Consider the following 19,004-nt stretch of genomic DNA (forward strand, 5'->3'; position numbering starts at 1 on the left):
TTTCACAGATCTAAACATATTCACGGTGAATGAGATTGAAAGATGGATTTCCGACCTTCTTTCAACTCTTTTACACTCAATGTCTTCAAAATCGGTAGAAACGGAGCTTGTGCCAACTTGCTAATCATTCCGGTGGTTGCGTGGCCTAAGATCCGGATTCTATCCACGAGGTACACCGATTTCGGGTTAAACATGAAACACTGTTCCAAAACGTTCGCTAGACGGATTTGGGTGATTCCTGTCAGAACAGAAGGACCAAGTAGTGACGAGGTTCAGTTGTTTGACTCGTTCTCAAAATACCTCGCTAAAACGACAAATCAAAAAAACCAAGTGTTAGACGAGCAGGCCGACCAGGCCAAGGTGCTGTCCGATCGGACTGCTGTCCGAACGGACAGCCAGCTGAACGGACAGACAGCCGAACGACTGGCCAGCCGATCGGCTAGCACATGGATCCCACACTTGACCAACCTAATTGGAGTTGAGTATTGAACAAACTGCTGTTCGATCGGACTGCCGTCCGATCTGATTACTCTTCGGATCATGAGATACTTGACTTTAACCCTTAATCGATTTTTCATAAATGTTCAATAGGGATGGCACCCGACCGGACGACTGTCCGATCGAGTGACAAACCGCTGTGAACTTGTTCTCACTAAAAGTGTCAACCAATCGGATGACTGGCCGATCGAACAACCGTCCGATCGACCGACCTGAAGGGTAAAGATACTTCAATGTTTTCAAATGCTACAACAAAAACTTCAAAAGTCAACCATCATACACAAACACATCCTACTCAAAGGAAGAAACAATCCACTCAGACAGCCATCCGATCGGACTCCAGTCCGACCGGAAAACTGTCCGATCCTTCGACACCTGTTTCCGTTTTACGCGTCACTTATCATTATACTATCGAACTGTTCAGGCTAACCTTACTCTCAAGCGCTCCCTTCAATCCATCAACCGCTGTTAGTATACTCGATCCCTTTTTGCTTTAAGCACTTTTGGGTGTTACATACGTTACTTATACGAAATCACATCGAACACACTACACAACATTTTAAACGCTAACCATTACCGCATGTTATACGTGACTTAATGAATGCTTGTTGTTATGTTTACACATGGAATGCTGTCTACCTGCCTTAATGACGATAGTACTATAGTTTGGACTGAGCACCCGCTCATGCGAGGGTTGTTAAGGACAATTACTTGCATGGATTACAGTGGTGATCATGTATTGCGAGCTGCCTTGGGCAGTCAACCCGCAGTCATTGGTATCGATAGATCCGTGTCGATAATTAACATGCTTTGTTTTCCTCTGTGTACGTGCTGGTTATGCGTAAACTATTTCGAACTCTATATGCTATTATCAAACTTGTATGCTTACCTTTACACTATGTGTATTGATTTTTATTTTAACGTATGTGACAGGTAATTAGGATGCTTATCTGCTAGGAAAGCGAGGCTAGAATAAAGCTCTAGAGTCCAACAAATAGTTGTCTGTAGTAATTGAATCAAGGGTCTCTAGAAGCAGATAAACAATTGCTATATTTAAATCTGAGTTGTCGGAACAGAATTAATTGCCTAGATTTGGTCTGTAATAATTTGTTTACTGTTTGAGACATGGTATGGGACATGTTATTTTAAATTGAATAGTAATGATAATTGTTATGGAAACTTCTGGACAATCTGTTTCGCTCAGTGCCGCGCCCCGATGATTCTGCCATCGGTTGGGGTGTGACAGATTAATTCAAGAATACATGAATACATAATCAAGTACATTGCAAAATTATTAATTATAAGTTCATCGTCATTGTAAATGATTTTAAATTGCATTACTTTCATTAATCCAATATTAAATAAAACTCTCATGTCAAATCAATGGAATTTCCTTAACCTAATAAAAGCCATACCTAGGGGACACATGTTCTCCATCTAGGGCCTTCAAACCTCATTTTCCCGCCATTTTGCAATCCCTTGATTTCCCTTGAGTGAAACCCGACGCGGGATCCATTTACACTAATTCGGGTCGACTTTACATCTCATATATAAACACACTAGCCTATATCCCGTGTGACACACGGGTTTAAAAAATACAATTAATAACCTATTATTCAATATGATGTTTTATATCTTAACAATCAAAATAACATCTAAGAGCATTGACATTGATGCCTTCATCTTCATTTATATAATTTAATCAAAAAATTTATTTTTCTCTAAATTATCTTTAGTTTTAAAAAACCTATCACGTCCATCTCTATATCTATATCTTTATCTAACTCACAAACACTAATTTTATTATTTATTTCTCTTTCCTACACACTCACAACAAAAAATATAGTGGATGGATATGAGCCTCTAAATATACAGGTTTACTTTAACGTCTTCACAAATTCTCTATTATAGAGATATCAATGTAATGGTATTTTTGTTGTTTCCTCTATTTCTTTACGTATGATTAATTATCGTTCGCATCCTTCTATACTTTGATTATCTAAATTATTATTACCATATGTAACAAATTTAAAATATAAATGTATAAGAGGTCTTTAAAATTAAATAGATGAAAAGTAATTATTTTGATATAACACAATTATAATTTAATAAATAAATACGTATATATGACTAAATTAAGTTATATATAAAAAAATACACAACTTATACAATGTTAATACATATGATATAAATAAAATGTTACTTTAAATTTAAATTACATCTGAATTTTTATATATACTACTAAAGTTATCATTATATTACATTTTAAACAATGGCAATAAATGAAAATAAGGATAATAAAATTCATACAATATACTAACGTGTCTAACTTAAACTAAACATAAAGCGACATACACGTACACTTCACTGTTACTGAACACATGATATTTTAAATTTACATTACAAATTTCTAAAAACTTCTTTGTATACGACATTTGAGGTTGTATCAGAAAGATTTCCATCACTATCTAGAATAACAATTTTGAGGCCATCTCGTCGGGTAACTCTTGATAATGCAACATACAATTGACCATGTGTGAAAACTGGGTTTTTGTTGCATCACGAATTTGGTTATGCGTTGTTTTATAAAAATTTATATTTACAACACCACTTTCACGTCTTATAGTTGGATAATCTCTTCATACTAACACCACTTTAACGTCCTTTCTACCACGTGTTTTTCTTACCGTGCCATGTTGCTAACGTGACGCTTAATGTCTCCTATTTATACCCTCCCACGCTTAATATTATATACCCGTGAGTTTCATGTGTTATGCGTGAGTTTCAAAACAACCGATAACCCGTGAAATCATGGGTATATAATGATATTTCCATCACTACAACTGAATTATTCTTGAACAGTTGAACACCCCAAATCAAACTACTCATATCGGAGAACGATCTACATTGCCAAATTTAACAGTAAATAACGGGTTACATACCTCATAAAAGAAGGTTCATAGATAGGGTTCGAATATGTTTATTGTATTTTTCTTCTCTTTAACCGTACACTCTCATCACACATAAACTTTTTAACTTTTACTTTTCAAACCATATGGCTAAAGCTTTACTCAACCCTATTTTGGGAAGTTGGACTTCAAGTTCCCAACATAGGGTTTAGTGAAACTCTAGCCATATTATTTGAAAAGTAAAAGTAAAAAAACCAAATTTTTTATATTTGCAAAAGAAATTTTTTTATATGATCTCTTTATTATAAATTATAACACTTGTTTTTTTTTTTGGTGGGGGAAACATAAAAAAAAGGATCACATTATATGTGGGTGGGTTTTATTTGTTTGGATGATCCAAAGTTGAAACAGATCCAAACACTTCAACACTACCAACAGTCACAAAAATTAAAAACACACCAGACTACTACTCGCTTCCCCCTAGGGTTCTTCAACACTCCAACACTCTCACTTCTCTCTGCGTTTCGTATCTTCAACATCCAGACAAACCCTATAATCTCTGAATTCCGCATCTTCTTCAACATCCACAGACGCGATTTCACGATTTCACTCACGAAAAGGTTATACACTAATAGTTATCAGAAATCACTGGATTCGGTAAATTTTTTTTGAACTGATTTCTTGCTTTTTCACAGATTTCGTAGTTTTATTTGTTTAATAATGTTAAATAATGAGAATCTAAGTGTCGGAAAACAAAATAACGATGACCAGAAGTTCAATCGTTTGTGTTTCATTTTTTTCTTGACTTGTTTTTCTATCTAAGTAATGTTTACATTATGTTTCGTTTTTCATTAAACCCTAAAACCTTGATACTGATCAAACCCTAAATGTTTTGTTAGTGCTTGTTGATTTTCATTTTAAACCCTAAAACAGAGATTTTGATTGTTTGTGCTTGATTAATGCCCTGGTTATTTAGAAATTTGACACTTTTTGGTATTTGATATAAGATTTCTGGTTAAAATGATGGTTTTTAGGGCTATGATTGATAATGGTGATGTTTTTATGCTAAATTTTCATCGTGATGTTTCTATGAACTGTTATATGAATCTTCAAGGTCGTTGTTGATTTTCTTTACTTCAAACCATAAAACGGAGATTTTGATATATGTTCTTTCAAACCTTTAAGTTCTGTTTTAGTGTGGTAATTGAAAATTCTTACGAGTGATCATTGTGAATTAGATTGCACAAACTGTATATGAGTGTTTTTACACTGTTTTGGGTCAAAAATCTTACACTGTTTGAGTTAAAATGATAGACTTTTTTGGGTTAAAATGTTGCTGGTGAAAGTTTGCTAATGTAAGAGGCTCTTCTTAAAGTGGTTTTCATGTTGTTTTGATGTTCATAGTTGAAGGTACTCACTCACTTTAACTGTTATTGCATTCATTAGATACCCACCGGATTTCGTATGGTTTTTATATGAATGCTATAAAAATCCTTGTAAAAATTCCTTATTATTTCAGTGTTCTATTTTATATTCAAGTTCTGCATATGCTAGTGTATTTACCTTCCTAATTGTAAGTATCTATTTCATTCTGTGCAGATATGGATTCAAGAAAAAACGCTCATTCATTCATAGCATTTCTTGATAAAGAAGAGCCTATCTTAATGGTAATTTTTTTTAATTTCGTTGGACTGTTATATGAATATTTGAGGTTATCATTTGACATGTTTGTCTTTGCTTTATTAGGAGATACCAAGTGATTTTGCTTATAATCTGTGGGGCGATAAAATACCATATTATAAAACTGTTGAAATAAGAGATGGTGAAAAACTGAGAAAGATGCGTATTAGAAAAAAAAATGATGGGCCGGTATTTACAGATGGACTTTAACAGTTATAAGCAACTGAAATAATACACATATACAATTAAATAAAAATCGTCGGGTATTCCTAAGTACACCTTATTTATAATTATGTATATGTAAATAACCTCAATTTCATATCTTAAATTAATGTCATTTTTAAGTTAAGTAATTGCATGTTGTGTGTTCAAACAAAGATTGGCAGTTCATAAAGAAACAAAGAATATAACAAAGTCCACTATGATAAATTACATCTTATATAGAAAGGAAGTTAGAAAAAACAGACAAACATGCAATATTGTGCACTAAAATAAATATACAAAACTTAAAAAGGTAGAAACATATTACCAGATTCATTCAAAAGATGTTCAAATTTGGGAAACCATCTTCGGAGAACATTGGCTTGCATGGTTGTTCCCTGAAAAAAAACATGAAAATCTACGTCAAAAAAGGGAAAAGAACAGAAAAATATGACATACATGGTTGTTACAAACATATACCTCTTCATCAACAACAATCATTTCGATTGAGTAAAACTGATCTGGATTGTTATACATAGGCTGCTTCCATAACCGTAGTACACGAACCTTCACAGTGTAATCACGGCGAGCAAGGTCCAAATCCTTCAAATAAGTGATGTTACTGTATCATAAAATATAGGGTTAATAGTATCAAGTGTAAAATATTCAATGAATAACAAAACCATTAAAGGGAAAAATATTAGAGAGATGGGTACCCGAGCTCCATTAGTTAACTCTTTTGCTTGAAAGCTGAAATGCAACAATGAGAGTTAAGTGGATGATGAAGAATGAAGGTGGGAGAGTGGATATAAATAGTGGGGAATGAAAGAAAACAACAAAACTATTTTGAGGTATGTGAAAAGCAGAAAAAGTTATCTTTCTTGGTTGACTGTAGTTGAATAACTAAAACATGAAACAATTTGAAATGCGTTGTTTGTCCTTATAGTGGACCGTTTAAAAACAGACCTGTACACAAAAAGTGTGGTCAAACTTCATTTTTAAATTTTTATCTTATCTACTTAAAATGAACAGTCAATTTCAAGTGTTAACCATTTGAAGGTCAACTGCTGAATTTTGTGAAACAAACAAAACATTCAGTCCCATATTAGGCTTTCAATTTTGTTTGTATTATTATGTTTTTTTCTCGCTGTCTTTTTCAGGACATTTATAGCCTGTAATATAAGTTACTTCTGTTTTGTTAGCTTTTGTAATGTTAATACTTGTTCTGATATTAGAGATGGATGTGAGATATCTATTTGTATAGTTAACGAAAAAGTTTGTTCAAGATCAAATTAAGGAAGTTTTATAAAGAACAACAACGACTATAGTGTTTAAAAAGAAACAAACTAATGTTTGCGAGAAAAACAGTTAAAAACAAAATTCGGGTGGGTTGTTAAATAAAAGTATTTTACTGAAACTGACTAACATAATTTGTTTTAGTTTCAAGATAGTAAATATTGTTAGTGAATTATTCAAACACCGAGAAATATCTACTTAACAGTTTAAATGTTCAAATACTAATAAATGAAGTGGAATCACCAAAAAAGGACTTGTGCGTTTAAAAACAGATGGATAAAAAGTGAGGGAAAAAAATGTTGGTAAGGTCAACTGCAACAAAAAGGTCTTTCATAAGGTCAAAATTTAAAATTATGGAAAAGAGGAAACAAAGAGTTTGTTTTTATCTGCTTTTACTGCTGTCTATAACTTAGGAAAGCGAAAAAGTTAAAAAGCGGAACAGTGTTTTTAGGAAACGGTTTGAATACCTACTTGATCAAAAGACTAACTTTTATACTTTAGGAAATTTAAGAAGTTTACAGTCTAAAAAGTTAAAAAAACTGTTAAAAGAAATACCAACATTATTCAGATATTTTCTATAGTTTTTATTCAGAAATACATAATGGTTACAAAATATTCACAAAAAAAAAATATACCTAATAGGTCAAATAGGTGACATAAGGGTTAACCAAGATGAAATCATAGCAACAAACTTTTGGTTTAAATTGTACAATCATTAGTAATAAACGCATTGTTCTATTTGTGAGTAAATTAACAACAAAAAGGAAAATGAAACTTAAAATTGTATGTACCTTTCGTCAATTTGAAAGTCCACTAAATAACAATTGGGATTCAGGTATGCATCAATCAAATGATCAAACTGATGACTCGAAGGAAAGTAGGTTGTATGCCCTACAACAAAAAACAGTTGTTGAAAATCAAAAGTATAAACGCATTGATCTAATTGTGAGTAAATTAACAACAAAAAGGAAAATGAAACTTAAAATTTTATGTACCTTTCGACAATTTCAAATTCCACTGAATCACAATTCGGAATCAGGTATGCATCAATCAAATGATCAAACTGATGACTGGAAGGAAAGTAAGTTGTATGCCCTACAACAAAAAACAGTTGTTGAAAATCAAAAGTCTATGATCAACCAAAACTGAACTTAAAAAAACATGTACTCCAGTGCTAAACTACAAAATATCATCTAAGGCTAGATATCAAAGGTGAAATTATTCACGGCAAACATCCACAAACAAAAAGGAACATTCAACAAAATATTGGATTATCAAATCAAATCATATTCAGATTTCAGATATTAAGATTCAGATATGTTATAAATAATTACTTTTTCAAATCCATAATCCATAATGTTAATATAACTAAAAATTAAAAACCAAAATATTAGTCATATTAAGTCAACAATTGAATTTGAATTATCAATACAAAAAATTAGTATGAATATTCAAGTACCAAGTTACAATTCCTCAATTACATTTTAAAATGTTTATTAACAGCTTGAGTTGGTTTATGGAAAATTATCCATATTAAATAGACTTATTTGATTAGAGCAATTCCAAAGAAGAATGAACTGAAGTGCTAATCAAATGAAGCCCACCAAGTTGATTGACTGCCAATACTTGAATAAATCCTAATCTGTTCAAAGCAAAATCAAATGTTAGAATAACAAAAATGAATCACAAATCATAAAAACTAACACAAAATCAACAAAGACATGAAGAAAAATATATTTACCTGTTTATCGAGTGGTTAAGATCTTCAGACATGATTGACTGATGAAAAATATCAATGGATGAAGAAACCCTAATATCATAAACAGTGGTTCAGATCTAGAAAAAAAAATAACAAAATCAACTAAAGTGCAAGAATCAAGAACAATGATCAAAAATTGAAGAAACCCATACTTGTGAAACGCGTGGTTAACAGCTTCAAGCCTGATTCACTGCCGTTAACTCAAGATTGGATGATGAAACCCTAATATCATAAACGGTGGTTCAGATCTAGAAAAAAAAATAACAAAGTCAACTAAAGTGCAAGAATCAAGAACAATGATCAAAAATTGAAGAAACCCATACCTGTGAAACGCATGGTTAAGAGCTTCAAGCCTGATTCACTGCCGTTAACTCAAGAATGGATGATGAAACCCTAATATCATAAACGGTGGTTCAGATCTAGAAAAAAAAATAACAAAAATCAACTAAAGTGCAAGAATCAAGAACAATGATCAAAAATTGAAGAAACCATACCTGTGAAACGCGTGGTTAAGAGCTTCAAGCCTGATTCACTGCCGTTAACTCAAGAATGGATGATGAAACCCTAATATCATCAACGGTTGCAGCAGATCTATAAAAAAAAAGAAAGGAAATCAAGTAAACAAATTGCAGGATTGAAGAACAATGAAAAAAAAAGTATTAATCACATACCTGTTAAGCACGTGGATAAGAACTTCAACCATAGATGAGAACTGAAGAGAAAAATTGGATGAGGGATTGTTGAGGAGAGAAGAAGGAAATGGAGCGGCGCTGTAAAGGATTAGGGTTTGTGTGGAATGAAAGAAAGAACCCGGTTCACAATCGTGTAGACGTGGACACCCTATCTTTTGAACACGGTAGTATATTGATTGAGGGGTTGACATGTGTATAGGGGGGGAATGTGGGGGTGCCAAGTGGCAGAACCTTGTTTCTTTTATTATAGTTAGAGATAACCCGGTCCTTTGTTTCCCCATTCTTTATCTTCTCTCATACAACCTTCATTCGTATCTATGGTTTCTGCTTCTTCCATCATACATCTCCCTCTCATCATCCCTAAATCTCATCCGTGAACGATCATCAATACCAGGTACGATTCAGTTTTCTATCTATTAATCATCTTTATTCTTGATCAGATCTCATTTTTTCTTGCATTCTTCCGATCTTATCATATAAATGTTATAATCCGGATGAACACAACTTTCATTCTCCGCCATCTAGGGTTTCATTCTTCCATCATACGTCTTTCTTCTCCATCTCTAAATTGGCTCCTCAAAGGTCTTCACTGCCAATGTTCTTCCATCGTTCAAATCAAATCGATTAAAAGAGTTTAATACTTGCTTATTTAAAAAAGGTTCGAATGATTTCCTAATTCTCTTCCAAAACTGTTTTTGATTTCAGCAAATCAAGGTTTCAAAGAAGCAATTTAGGCTTTCTATTTTCCCATTGCCATCCAAATCTGAAAAACCCTCTGCAATCTAAATAAATCTTCATCTATTTCTCTTTGTTTTGGTCGTTCATGCGATTTTAGGGTTATTGTAGTATAAATTTTCTTTGTTTATGTTTAATTTTAAGGTCTAGGGTGTCATTTTTCTTCATAAACCAAGGAAAACAAATGATTTTTTTACAAGAGCTTCCACCCTCCTTTGGTACAAACATTGGAGATTGCTCCTTAATATGTGTGTGTTTTTGTCTTAGCCTTTTGGCTAAATTGTAACTTGAAACTTCATTAATGCTCGAATTTAATTTACTGCTCAATTTTCATTCATCCCTATTTTCATCAATGCCTTTCAGTGATGATCAAATCAAACATAGTTTACACTCAATATTTGGGGAAAATCAGTATGCATATGACATAAAAACAATCTATCTCTTCCCCAATTGTTGTTCCAGTATGCTCTGTTACTATTTACCATTTTCGTTGAAGTTATCATGAAAGAATTTTATCTGTTTAGGTTACGAACTATTTACTTGCATGTTTGAAAAGTGATTTGTTGGTATCATGGAATATGAGAAATTTCAGTGTAAGGATAAAAATTGTATTGGACTAATATTCTTTATATTCTTGAAGTTAACCAGAATATGACTCTATAATCGTGAAAGAGATAAAATATATCTTCTGATTGTTTAAAACTGACAATGGAGTTGTACCTTTATTTTCTTAGGTTCACCAAGTCTGTTGTGTGACATTTTGATTAACATGGCAAAATCAGCTGCATTTGTAAGTGTAGATATTTATTTATTTGTCTTAATAATATTAAAAATATATTAGGAGAAATGAGAAATGATGCTGAAAAAAATACATACATGCATCCAAAATTCAGGGCCATTGACAATCTTGTGGCCAACGATGCATATAGAGTTCTCAAAGCTTTCAGAATGCTAGGGTTGGATCCCATGTATGTCATAAAGTTATTTTCACTTTAATGTACTATTGTTCATACCAGCATTATCATAAAACTATGCTCCTAACTTCCTTTGAGTATTTTTGTAAAATAATTAGTTATATCTTGCTTTCTAAAACATTTTTAATGATTATATTAATTTTGCACTTTGGTGGTTGCAGTGGCTATGGACATGAACAAGTTGGGGACAAGAAGCCCTTGATCAAGCTTCAAAGATATTTTTGGTGCTGAATCTACAATTGTTCTGGCACATCTTATATCATTTTTAATAAATAATATGTTTTTATAACCATTTCTTTGTGCAAATTATATGATATACTCAACATTCTTTAATTCATTTCTTCTCAGGGACCCATGCTATTACCAGTGCCCTTTTTGCATTTCAGATGCTAGGTGATGAGGTAATTGTTCGTTTTTTCATTTAATGGTGATTTTTGAACGTATTTTCATTTGGTGTTGGGTTACCATTGGTGGTTGCTGGATTTGAGGAAGTTATGGGAATCAGAGATAGAAATGGATTAAATTTTGTTTATCATATTTGACATACCATCTAATCATAGAAGATTTATTTTTAATGGGCAATTTCAATCCAACCCAACCCATTTAATGCGACTATGAAATTGCACATTTTGACATGAACCTGTTTCACAACCCGCACTGCCTATTATGACACCTTTATTTCTAACATATAATTGTAATATCTTATTTTGTACTTTGTTTCAGCTTGCAAATGATGGAGGGCAGGGATCGACTGGCATGCTCTTGAGGCTGCTTTAAAACCTCATACAAAAAGTGCTCTTATTCAAAGATCATGCGGGCATTCTTGGTTTAAAAGTTTAAGCGTGATTGAAATTTCTAGAGCAATACACATCATCAACGTGTGTAATTTACCTTATCCCATTCATTTCTTTGGTTTTAGAATATTTTTAGTATGAGATTCGAGGGTGAAGATACTCCAAAGAAGGTACACAATCAGTTATAATATGTTACTATATAAGAAGATGATTTTTCATGAATATCCTTTTAAATGTTAGGTCTACGGGTACCATAATTGAAATTGAAGACCTGTCTCGCTGGTGGGAAGTTCTATATGGCACTCATTGAAGGTAAATATATTATTCAGAGTTAAATTATACCATATGATGAAGAGGAACATATACTAATTTAGTACCTTATGTAAGTATTACGTAAGTAATAATATATGTTAAATAATTGTACGAATTTTTTAAATATTGCTATTGTTCTTTGGGTAATTATGACGTGAATGTGTTAATTACTATAGTTGAAGCCGAAGGAGGCTATAAGAAGGTAATTTGGCTCGATCAGCGTAATCAGAAATCTTCCATCGATCGTGGTTAGTCTCTATACATATTAGAATTAAAAGTTTCCTTTTATAGGATACGAAGCTTCTATACATAGTTTTTTTTTTTAAATAATAGAATTAAAAGTTTTGCTTCTATAGGATAAGAAGCTTCTATACATAGATTTAAAAAAAAATATAATTAAAAGTTTCATTTTATATGATAAATACGAATCTTCTATACATAGATTTTTTAAAATATTAGAATTAAAAGTTTCCTTTTATAGGATAATACGAAGCTTCTATACATAGATTTTTTTAAATTAAAAACAATTCCATATTTATCTTCTATCTATAAAAATTCTCTAATTGTTCTCTAACTAGTTGGTGCCCCGCCCGCGTTGCGGGGCGATGACTGAATAATGAGCGAGTGTTAGTCAGCTCATTGACACGGAAAACAATTAAATCGAGTCAACCAATTAAAACAAAACACTTTTATAGTTTTGATAAAAAAAAAACTAAAACAATGGCAATATTGTAATTTTTAACTGAGGGAAAGTCGTATTTTTTGACTGGGGTAAAATCGTAATTTGACAAAAGCTAAAGTGATGGCAGCACTGTAAATTTGAACATGGAGCAACATTGTGAATTTTCGCAGGGGCACATTCGTAATTTTTAACTTGGGGTAACAACGTAATATAAATTTGAACTAAGGGCACAATCATAATTTTAAGCTTGAGGCAAAAGCACAATTTTATTTTGAACCGAGAGAAAAATCGTAATTTTGAGCTGGGGGCAAAAACATTATTTTATTTTGAACTGGGGAAAAAACGTAATTTTGAATTGAGGGCGAAATCACAATTTTAAAACGGGAACAATATCACATTTTGAACAGGGGGGAAAACAAAATTTTATTTGAAATGGGGGCGAAAAGGTAATTCTGAGCTGAGGGCAAAACCACAATTTTATTTTGAATGAAGGGAAAAATCGTAGTTTTGAGCTGGGGACAAAAGCGTAATTTTATTTTGAGCTGGGGGCAAAACCGTAATTTTAGAGAGGGACAAAAAACGTGATTTTAGAATGGATATAAAATAATAAACTGGTTGGTCCAATGGGAGAGTGCCAGACAAAGTCGTAATTTTGAATTGAGGGCAAGATCGTAATTTTGAGATGAGGGCAAAAACGTAATTTTGTTTTGAGCTGGGGGCAAAAACGTAATTTTATTTTAAGCTGGGCACAAAAACGTAATTCTAAAACGAATATAAAACAATAAAATGGTTGGTCCAATGGGGGAGTGCCAGGCAGCTGCCTGGCAATATTCCCCCATTTGGTTTTTGTATATGAAGGAAATTTACTAATTTTAGGGTTTTTAAGAGAATTAATTTGCGATATTTTAGGAATTCGAATTGTGAACCTTTCCATACAAAACCGAGTTACCCTATGTAAGCTTTTAGAGTTTATCAGTTGGCGGGATACTTTAAATAAAAATGCGATATTTTAGGGATTTAAATTCGAATTTGTGATCAGTTAGTAAATAGGGAGGGTTACCAAAATTATGTCCGATATTTTTGGTAACCTCTCTTTCAAAGATGCGGATTGGCCACGTTCTTAATCATTTTTTTATTTTAGACGGCTGAGGTTTGATCTCAGCATTATTAGATATTAGATATATGGAAACAATTTTGATTAACGGCGGTTAACAAAATTAATTCCGATATTTTTGATATTTTTGGTGTTTGAAACCATTCAGTTTTTTTTAAAGATACTATATAAACCATCAAACTCCACCTCAACATTACACCTTTTCTTGTCTAAGCGATAATTTCTCTTCTTTATTACAGGTTATTCATGGATCCTATGAATATCACTTTTCTGAACCACCTTGATGTTTCAAAGGACATCTACACTATCAAAGTTCGTATAATCAAATTGTGGAGGCAGCCTTCGTTTAAGGTCCCTGGGGAATCGTATGCAATTGAGATGATCCTTATGGATGAGGAGGTATTTTACATATTAATACTCAAACGAATAAACTTTATTTTATATTATTTTATTTATATGGTTTAAAAGTTTTATTTTAGGGTTTAAAGGTTTTTATTTTTTTTCTATTTTTAGGGAAATAAAATCCAAGCAACTATAATGAACAAGTACTTCATTAAGTTTGAAAAGCTGCTAGAAGAGAAAGTTATTCATGCCAAGAAAGTGGTTAATTGTTTGTTGATTTCCATAGCATCAGTCAATAAAGAAATAATCAAAATTGGTTTGTAAAGTTGGGAAAGGAGACAAAATTTTGTTGTGGTCCGATAAGTGGGTTAAGGGAGGGGCTCTTAAGGACATATTTCCAGTGATGTATTTCAAATGAACCTGCAGATATCTCTTAGTGGGATGTATTTCACCAGATGCTTCGGTAGAGATGCCAAGGAAGAAAAGGCATGTGGTTTATGTGATCTTTCTCATGACCACTTGGAGGATTTCGATTCTTTGAGAAGATTTTTTTTATTCTAGAAACATAATAACAATGGTTGTGGAAGATATTAATGAAAGCACTTATTGGTAGTTGGTGAAAAGATAGATGTGGTTTATTTGATCTTTCTCATGACCGCGAAATTGTTCTCTTTTTCCTTTTTGTATGGGGTTGTATGGTTCCTTGGGGTTTTGTTCAGTTGTAGTCTTTAGTAGCTTCCTAAGGCTGTTGTTGTACTTCCTTTTTTTTTTTGTAAATAAGATGGTTTTGGTTGTTCCAAAAAATTATCATTCCTCAATGTCGTCATGGATGAGTTTGAGAATGTTGATGTGTTACAAATTTATTTGCCATGGTCCGTTTCTCTACAACCATCGGTTCCCCGCCTGCTCCCACTACTTTTTGACGATCTCCTTCCACAATCTACCAACGAGGTATGTTACTAACACCTAGATTAGTCTGATTTATGTTTTGCATGTTAAATAACATCAAGATTTGTTGAAAAATCTAGGGTTCTTGAACTTGACCCGTGTCGATCCGAAATTCTTTCCTAGATCTTGTTACTAGCAGATAGTAGAAGTATTTTAACAAGTAAATCATCAACCAACTGTGGAAAAATCAGAAATTTTCAACCGGTTTTTGAAAACCCTTTTTCTTGAACGAAAACACTAAGAATCGAAGGGGAAAACAGGTTGGTAAGTTAAAATTGATGCTTGGGTATGTTTTTCGGGTATACCGCACACTAAGGACCAAAAATTTGGACTTTTCGAAGCCGGATCGAAAAAGTTAGATTTTGGCCAAAATAGTGAGTTCACACAGGGCCGTGCCTCCGAGGCACGGGGTCGTGTCCCTTGAAAATTGTGCAGCATGGGGTCGTCCCTATTAGGTACGGGGCCATGGGCAGCCCCTGTTTTTCAGTTTTATGCACTTTTTACTGCACTTAACTATTTAGTACTCGTTTTCTGTAGGAAATGGCACCACACAAGTGGCTCAGATTCAAGAGCGAGTATTCACAATGCGCGGAGCGAATGGAAATACTCAAGGCCTGAAAGGAAAAACCGCCATGACAAGTCTGTTATGACATGTTAGACACTGTTGGATAGAAGGAACGATATGACAACATGGTGACGGGACTACTCCGTGTCTTTCTTGAGGCACCACTATAATCTGTTTATGAGTTCAATCTTGAATTCCTAAGCACGTTTGCCCTAAAAAAGGACATAGATGACTTGTTCGATAATGAAGTGGTCACTTTCCGTTGCGGTGGTACTTGGTATGGCATCTCTGTGGCTCAATTCAGTGTAGATAAGGGAATCTGCACCGAAGAAGAGACTAGGGAACCCATCTTTAATGACAGTATTCTCAAGATGCCCGACAACACAAGGAATACATTCTGGGCACTGATTGGAGAAGGGATCTACAACCCGAGCCACACAAAGAGTACCAAAATCAGGGGCCCGCTCATCCGCTACATTCATCGAGTCCTAAGCGGTACTCTATGCCAGAGGAGAGATAGCGGGGGTATTGTGAACCTTCGGGAGCTTACTTGCCTATATTGCATCATGAACCAACAACCCCTTAATGTCGCCTACATGCTGTTGAAGAACATGGCCACCAAAGCTAAAGCTACACCTCCATACGTGCAGCCCACACAGTTTTACTAAAGGGGTTGGCGTCACCCGAGCTGCTATCAGCCTATGCCGCAGCCTAAACCTCATTGCCGACTGAAAAAATGGGCTCTTGTGCTTTAAGGACAACAAGGGCAAGGTTTGGAGCCAAATGATCCGAACCAAGTCCTTGCCATTGAAGATGACTTAAACTGTCCTCCGCGATACTCTTACGGGTTCGCTTTAGGATCTTCCTCCCAAGGGGGAAGTGATTTTCCTAATATGCATAATCTTTATAACATCATGCAGGAAACACTTTAAGTGTCCCGATACTAAAAGCTCTTGTGTCCTTGGACGACCTCGGTATCTTGCCATCACTGTACTACGTCCGCAATGGGTGCACTTGCCCTAACATGTTTAGGTGATAGTATTATATCCTATTTTATAAATTTAAAACTTGATTGACGAGTAAAAAGAGCTTAAAATATATAAAAAATAATATACACCTGCACACGTTCCAAGTTTTTGGCACCGTTGCCGGGGACATGAGGATTTTGAGAAAGCTTAAAATTAGCGGGCTAATCAAATTTTAAACATTTTTCAAAAGTGCGCGCTCGCTTTGAAAACTTTTTTTCTTTTTACAGTAGGTTTAACACGAGGCCGTGCCACTAGGACACGCCCCCTGCTACAAATTTTCAGAAAAAGCTTTTTTCAAAAGCCCAGATATAGACTTGCCCATGGGGCCATGCCTGTTCAGCACAGGGCCGTGGTCAACATTCTGTTAAATTTTAATTTTCTGTTTTCTGATCTCGAGGCTCGTTATTCTTCTCGGTATCTTCCAATACAATGGATTACTACTCAAAAGACTATAACTACTATATTGAGGATGATTATGAGGAACCTTATTGTACCATTTGCGGTGAATCCCATTCGGTACAACATTGTTACCTTTTTCAACCATCAACCTCATACACCACTTATGAAGAACCAAGGTTTGAGCTCCCAAAGTCAAGGTTTGACTGAGATACCTATCCGTTTGAAACCAACGACACGCCACCAACAATTAATCCTGAAGCCAAAGGCCTTATACAAAGTCTCAAAAATCTAGAACTCTTAATTCAGAGATCTCGAGAAAAGAAAGATACCATTTGTACTAAAGAGGTAATAACAGAAGAAGTAAAAATAGAAGAGCAACAAAACAAAAAACTCACGCATGAACCAAACCAAGAAGAAGGTAAGTCTAAAACTAATGATTTTAAAATAGAACAAAACTTTCAAGAATTCACGTTTTACAACCTTCTTTTGAAAATCATTGTTTGGTATCTTCTCATGCCATGTTTTTAAAAGAGTTAAACGCTACCACTAAAGTCGAAGAGTTAGTTAGCATCACGTTAACAAATGATCAAACTTCACTAATACAAGATGAATACCATGAACTAAACATAAAACCTGTTCCATGTTTTTTTCAAAACATCTTTGTTAGTAACGTGCTAATTGATAAAGATCTTTCTATTAACATATTTCCAAACTATATTTTTGAAAAATTAGGTACTAGTGATTTTTCTCTTCTTAAATTCCTATTTTTAACGCCACGGGAATGGTTTAAGATGTCTTAATTCAAACAAGCCAAGCGGTAGTACCAACCGACTTTATCATCCTAGATGATACCCCCTGGTGTTGGGACAATAGATCATAAAATCCCATCAAATCTTAGTCAAACGGAAGGAAAACAACCTACCACTTCAATTATGGGCCGATAAAAGGTATGTCAATATCGACCAATCAATGAAATACCCAATTGGCAATGACGACCATTGTTGGAAGATGAGCCAGAACCACTCCATATGGTGGGTCTAGCCAAGGACCCTTATAAACGTGGCGCACCATGGCGGCATCCCATTGACTATCCATTAGTTAAGTAGTTTAAATCTTAGTTTAATGTTTCTTTTAAGTTTTATCTTTGTAGGAATAAAGTACGCTCAAAAGAGGATGAGTGACGTTGAAAAAAGGACCCCATGCACGTAAACCAGAGCCTCCTGCTTCAAAAACTACAGATCAGTGTCTGCAGCATGGGGTCGTGCCCACTAGGAACGCCCCCGTACTCAACTTTCGGATGTCAAAAATTTTCTGCCGAGAAGGTGGCATGGGCCGTGCTAACCCAGCACGCCCCCGTGTCCACCATAGTGTAAGTTTTCTGTTCAACATTGTTACTTGCACTTTGGCCACGGGGCCGTGTCCCCATAGCACGCCCCCGTGATGCAAGTGACAGTAACCATTAAAATTGTTATTTTTACCCAATTTTTACACATTTAATGAAAACAAATCCTATTTGGGACACGTTGAGGACAATGTGTAATTTAAGTGTGTTGGGGGGGGGGATGTTAAAACCTTGAATTGTTTGTCCTAAAAACAAGCCTTACACAAAACTCGCCTTGGAAAACCGCTAATCACCCCAAACTTTTTCAACATTTTTTATTATTTTCTTACTTATCTTTGTTTAGTTGGGTAAAATAAGTTCTAAAAATTATATTTTTACTAATTTACACTTGATAGCATAGTGATAAAAAAACGAATTAAGAAAATTATAAAAACGGGCATAATAAATCTTTGTAAAATTTAATTTTATATACATTTTTACGCTATAACCTCTTTTCCCACAAAAGTGAGTTTTGAGCCTTTACCGAGCATATAGATACACATCCATACTAATTGCTTTATTTTCGTTTTTGTGTGAATAGTCCATTTGGTTCTTACAAATCTAGAACTTGCCAAAGCAATACATTCCTAATCCTTACCGACACAAATCAAAGTAAGTAAATGATGGAGGCATTAGGATTAAACCCATTTTGCACTTCAAACCTTTATTTTTCTTTTCTTTACCAAAAACATCTC

At 34.1% G+C, this 19,004-nt stretch overlaps 3 long non-coding RNA genes across 10 annotated transcripts; 2 read left to right on the forward strand and 1 right to left on the reverse strand.

The window, feature by feature from the left end:
* Nucleotides 1-3,858: 3,858 nt before the first annotated feature.
* On the forward strand, nucleotides 3,859-5,292 carry LOC118482910. The gene is made up of 3 exons (XR_004869197.1): nucleotides 3,859-4,064; nucleotides 5,007-5,074; nucleotides 5,154-5,292. It is a non-coding gene; the product is annotated as an uncharacterized LOC118482910 (long non-coding RNA).
* A 271-nt stretch (nucleotides 5,293-5,563) lies between these two features.
* On the reverse strand, nucleotides 5,564-9,189 carry LOC110885355. 5 transcript variants are annotated; one of them, XR_004869199.1, is made up of 10 exons: nucleotides 9,015-9,188; nucleotides 8,838-8,934; nucleotides 8,667-8,736; nucleotides 8,496-8,565; nucleotides 8,326-8,394; nucleotides 7,580-8,226; nucleotides 7,376-7,475; nucleotides 6,005-6,038; nucleotides 5,769-5,910; nucleotides 5,564-5,686 (listed from the first exon to the last, which is right to left on the reverse strand). It is a non-coding gene; the product is annotated as an uncharacterized LOC110885355 (long non-coding RNA). The 5 variants fall into 5 exon arrangements; XR_002562117.2 differs by having other exon boundaries at nucleotides 8,496-8,591; XR_002562114.2 differs by having other exon boundaries at nucleotides 8,667-8,762.
* Nucleotides 9,190-9,290: 101 nt separating this feature from the next.
* LOC110885354 lies at nucleotides 9,291-15,681 on the forward strand. 4 transcript variants are annotated; one of them, XR_002562111.2, is made up of 11 exons: nucleotides 9,307-9,429; nucleotides 10,505-10,560; nucleotides 10,664-10,738; nucleotides 10,906-10,968; nucleotides 11,093-11,145; nucleotides 11,468-11,708; nucleotides 11,779-11,850; nucleotides 12,027-12,098; nucleotides 13,886-14,045; nucleotides 14,160-14,939; nucleotides 15,474-15,676. It is a non-coding gene; the product is annotated as an uncharacterized LOC110885354 (long non-coding RNA). The 4 variants fall into 4 exon arrangements; XR_002562110.2 differs by lacking the exon at nucleotides 10,664-10,738 and having other exon boundaries at nucleotides 15,474-15,670; XR_004869198.1 differs by lacking the exons at nucleotides 10,505-10,560; nucleotides 10,664-10,738 and having other exon boundaries at nucleotides 9,291-9,429; nucleotides 14,415-14,939; nucleotides 15,474-15,681.
* Nucleotides 15,682-19,004: the final 3,323 nt, after the last annotated feature.

This window comes from Helianthus annuus, chromosome 10 (genome assembly GCF_002127325.2).
Source record: "Helianthus annuus cultivar XRQ/B chromosome 10, HanXRQr2.0-SUNRISE, whole genome shotgun sequence".
NCBI lineage: Eukaryota > Viridiplantae > Streptophyta > Magnoliopsida > Asterales > Asteraceae > Helianthus > Helianthus annuus.